At 41.1% G+C, this 5070-nt stretch overlaps 1 protein-coding gene across 1 annotated transcript in view; it reads left to right on the forward strand.

Annotated features, from left to right (window-relative positions):
• LOC136848672 (uro-adherence factor A-like) overlaps nt 1-5070 on the forward strand; it is a 195755-nt gene that overhangs the window by 181889 nt on the left and 8796 nt on the right. The window lies entirely within an intron of this gene.

A 5070-nucleotide genomic window follows, 5' to 3' on the forward strand; every position in this document is an offset into this window, starting at 1 on the left:
TCTGGCGCTGGTGGAGGGCTGTATGAGCTGGAAGTTAGGAGTGAGGAGGGTCAGGCAGGACCTCTCATGGCGAGAGCGCTACTTCCCCTGGCACTTGCTTAGCTGAAAGGAAATCTGGAGCAATTTGAACAGAGGAGTGCCTTGGTTCAGGGACAGGGGACAGTCTTGCACCAGAGGGGCACATGCTGTCGCCCTTTTAAGAGGTCTTGAGCTTAGGAGGAGGTCACAGCCCAGTTTAATGGCACTCACCACTCCCAAGTGGCAGTGCTGGTTTATGTGAGGCATAGTCATCCTCAGTAGGACAGTAGGAATGTTCCTTTGTACACTGTCCACCCACTGGACAGTAACTTGGTTGTCTTAGCTGATTTGGGCACCGGCAGGCACTTGGTCCCATACTATCAAGGAGACCTCTGCCCTGGTGCCCTTAAGAGCTCGAACCTGCTGTGGGGTAGTGCAGCCTTCAGAGGAAGCGACCATGACTTGCTTGAGGGTTGGTCAGTCCCATGGCATGGCTAGAGTAGTGATAAGTGTGGAGGTGAAGATGAAGACCGTGCATTAGATTTGCGGGGGCACTGGGACCAATACTTGGTGTGTCCCTTATTGCCACACACCTCACAGATTGCATTACTATAGTCCCTGCGAGATGCTGTAACTTTGTGGGCAGGCTTAGAACTGAGCTTGGAGAGGGCAGCCGTCTTCACTGCCTTCTTGGTCCGGCAGTCTGTCTGAGTGGCCAGTTTTCCTGCAGTAGTTGCTCATAGGCGGTGGAGAATGATTCTGCTTGGGCCTGATCGATGTAGAAGACGACGTATCAGGCTTACAGGGAGTTATATTACGGGAGTTAGAATAAGGGTGCTGTAGCTCAAAGGTATCTGCTATCTGGCAGCACTCATAGTAGGTGGCAGGCTTCTCAGTAATGTAAAGGGCTAATGGTTCGTGAGCATAGTACGGGAAGTCCCTCATTGTTCAGTTCTTGAGGTCTTCATACTCAAAACACTGCATGTGTTCTAGCCAGCTGTTAAATACCCAAGACTTCTTGAAGTACCAGTCAGACCAGGACTGACCAGCTTTGCTGACCAGCTTTGGGAAGACCACACCATTGTTGGCACCAATATCTGGGGTTAAACTTGTGGGCCTCGGCCAAAGCTCTCCTGACATCATTGAGGTCTCCTTGTTTACCCTTTCCCTTCATATATTTAGCAAAGATCATGGCCCTTTCGGCATTTGTCACATCGTACTGCACAAAGATGACCTCCACGTCATCTATCGACCTCGTAGGATCCACATCGTCCCATTGTGGGATGAGTGAGGGGATGACATGGGCTGGCATGGGTGGAGGAGCAGAAGCATTAACTGGTTACTGCGCCAGGATTAATGTATGATGATGCTCTTTTTCTTTCTCCTCTTGTTTTTTTTCTCTTTCTTCTTTCTCCTTTTCTTTTTCTTTCTTTGCACCACCCTAAGCTCCTTGTCTCTGTCTTTGCACCCTTTCTTACCGGCGCTTCTTGCTTTGAGACTACTGTGCTAGCTGGTCTCCGGCCAAGCCCATTTCTCACCCCAACTCTATGAAACTGCTGTGCTCATCTGTGGCCATGTTGCTGTTTGCCTAAAAGACTGAGGTTGACCCACACTAAGGACTCGTAGGAGTGTGTTGGCCATGCAAGCAATTGCACAGAAAGGAAAAAAGATTGCAGTACTCTGACCTGTGCAGAACATGCACAGAAGTAAAGGTAAAAGTTGGTACTGTGCAGAATTACACAGTGGTAAGTGCACCTAGGTATAGGCTACACTGATAATGGCATGTGCCTGCAAACACCGAGAGTGCCCCACAGAGAAGGCTACATGGTTAGAGGGTCTCCTGTGGAAAGAGGATCACTGTTAGAGGTTACCTGTTGGAAGGCCACCTGATAAGTGAGTATACCTGGTTAATTGGCACGAAAGTGCACGACTGCTTCCGAAGAACACAGTAATTATTGGTCTTGTCGATGCAAAGTCAATCCCATGAGATAGCATTGTGGGGTTACCTATCGTGGGGAGTAATTCACGATAAGTACTTGCACTCGTGTAGGACCGCTTAATTTAAACAAAAGGATAAGTTCACTTGCCCAGTAGGCCAGCAGAATGAATGTAGCTAGCTGGAACAGTGGGCTTTAACAAATTGTGTCCTTACTTAAAGACGTTGGTCCCTTGTCCTTTCTTCAGTTCTTTAGACCTTTTTGCGTGAGGTGTTCAGTGGTCTCCTCAAACACAATGGTTTGGTCATTTTTCCTTTTCCCATTGAGCGATCGTTCTGGGTTTTCCATAACTCAGTCATTGTTCAATGGATTTCCCTTGGTTTTCCAAAACTCAGTCATTGTTGAGTGGATTTCTGTAGGCTAGCAAAAACACTGTAATTTTTCCACGGATTTCTAGTGATTTTACTTAACTTTGTCACTCTCTTCTGAATTTCTCATAATTGTAAATAACTTTATCACTCTCCAGTGGGTTTCTCGTGATTGTAAATAACTGTCACTCCCCAGTGGATTTCTGCTGATTTTACATAACTTTGTACTCCACTACATTTCTCGTAATTTTATAATTATAACTTTGTCACGTCACTGAATTTCTTATGATTTTACAGAACTGTGTCGCTCTTCTCTGGGTTTCTAGTGATTTTACATGTCTTTTTCACTCTCCACTAAATTTCTCATGATTTTACCTAACTTTGTCGCTCTCCACTGGATTTCTCTTGATTTTACGTAACCTCTTCACTCTCCGCTAAATTTATCCTGATTTTTCAATACGACCTTTGCCCAATGGATATCTCTTGGCTTTCCATAATGTAGTCACTGTTCTGTAGATTTTTTTGTACTCAGTCATTACTCTGTAGATTTTCCTTGTCTTTCCATACCTTGGACACTGTTCCGTGGATTTCTATTGGCTTTCCGGATTTTTTTCTTTTCTTATAAATCATAACTTAGTCATACTTCAATAGGTTTTTCTTATGTAAATTACCTGGATTTTTCATTTCTCTTCATTACTCAATCGTTTTTATTAGTTTTATTTTAGCCACTCATTATTTAATAACTACCCAGGATATTTTCTTGTTTTTACGATGGAGTCATTGTGTACTGACATGTCTTCACCTTTTCATCATGTCAGTTATTATTCAATGCATTTTATTTGAATTCTTCCTCTCCATTAACTGTCTCGAGTAGACAGTCTGATGTATAACTATTATATTCAAAATAAAAAAAATGCTGAGAATGTAACCAACATCAGAGTTACTCTCGTCCTGTTAGAGGCATTATCGTTAGAGACCTATTCTTGAAGTCTTTTGCTTATTCTCTTTCAATATCCTGGAGTCCTGACTTTAAGGGAGAGCAGCTGCAGACGTCCTTGGCCTTTGTTGACGGATGTACAATATTTGTCTGCCCTTAAGTCTTGAAACCTACTGAGTCTAGAGGGCTGCAAATTGGTATATTGATCATCCGTCCTCCAGTCATCAAACATACCACATTGCAGCCCTCTAGCCTCAGTAGGTATTATTTTATTTAAGGTTAAAGTTAGCCATAATGGTGCGTCCGGCAACGATATAGGACAGACCACTACCGGGCAAGGGTTAAGGTTTCTTGGGCCGCGGCTCATACAGCATTATACCGAGACCATCGAATGATAGATCTACTTTCGGTGGCCTTGATTATACGCTGTAGCGACTGTACAGACAACTTGATAGCCCACCAGATTTCACTACTTAAGTGTTTCATGCGGCAAAAATATAGTATCAATCTTGAATCTATAGGTTTGACATCTGTATGATACATACCGATGATGGTGTATGAATGTATCCTCAGTAACAATATTTTTTGTTAAAATTATAACAGTGGAAAAGAATCCCTCCATTAGCTTTTCACCTAAAATAATGGTTGAACTTGACATTTGTCCCATCTTCATGATTTAGGAAACTTTAAAACTGAAATCAGTAAAATACTTTTTACTAAGGCTATTCTAAGGTTGCTATATGTTTTCTTCTATGAATACTTAGGAAAACCTTTGAGTGTTTTTAAGGTATCACGAAACACTTGGTAGAATTTTAAGTTATGTCTATTCTATGCAGCTTTGAAGCAGTGTTGAGGTCAGGAGGGAAAACCAGCATTAAATATCGGGGCTTGAATGCCATTTGCGTGACAGATATTAAATGTTTCACTTTTTTTGTAAAATGGATAGAAATTGATGAAGTCTCTCCGCTTTAAAGCGCTTCTCCATTTGCGCTGCCGTATGGAATAAGGAAAGAAAAAAAGTTTGTATTTCTTGTAAGAAGCCATTGGAGAGATTTCAGTATCGATATGCCCCGAAGGTTTTTTTATATAGACGTTTTATTACTTAATAATTAAATAATATCGCATTATGATAAAAAGTTCAGACCCTTAGAGACACCTTCCGGTGTTCTTCTATATACAATTTTTAAGGAAGGGACATGAAGAATCAATATTTCTCGGTGTTTTTCTTTTGATTACCATGTAAGTCGTCGTACTCTGTAAATTGAAACATGTCAACGTTTTGTTCCACATAATCGCGCTTGATTACTGTTTGCAGTTCATAATAAACTTCTGCTTCTTCTACTAATCTGTAATAAATTCGGTTTCCATTTGTAAAGTAACATGAGTGTTGCATGTTTTATCAAATGTATATAATCTTGTATTTCTACTGATATCTGTAAATAATTCATTTACTAACTTTAACCCTTAGTTTTCGCTGCATAGCACACAAAATCCCTTCAATGTTCTGTCGCTTTGTGTCTTTTGATTTACATGTGCATAGTATCGAAACATTCCCAATCTTTTATAATGTTTCTCATTTTCTCATTGAATCTTACTTGTATTACAGGAATCACTAGCATGCAAGTCCATTTCATGAAAATATATGCTACACTGTACGAATAATAAGCTGAAAATGTTTAGTTTACTTTTCTGTTGTGTACGATAGTATTTTACATAATATCCGCCAGTGTAATGATTCATAAATGACTCGGCAGTTCGTAGGTTTACTTAGTGTTTAAGAAAATATTCTCATGGTTCCTTTTTCCTGCAG

Source organism: Macrobrachium rosenbergii, chromosome 2, assembly GCF_040412425.1.
Source record: "Macrobrachium rosenbergii isolate ZJJX-2024 chromosome 2, ASM4041242v1, whole genome shotgun sequence".
Classification (NCBI taxonomy): Eukaryota; Metazoa; Arthropoda; class Malacostraca; order Decapoda; family Palaemonidae; genus Macrobrachium; species Macrobrachium rosenbergii.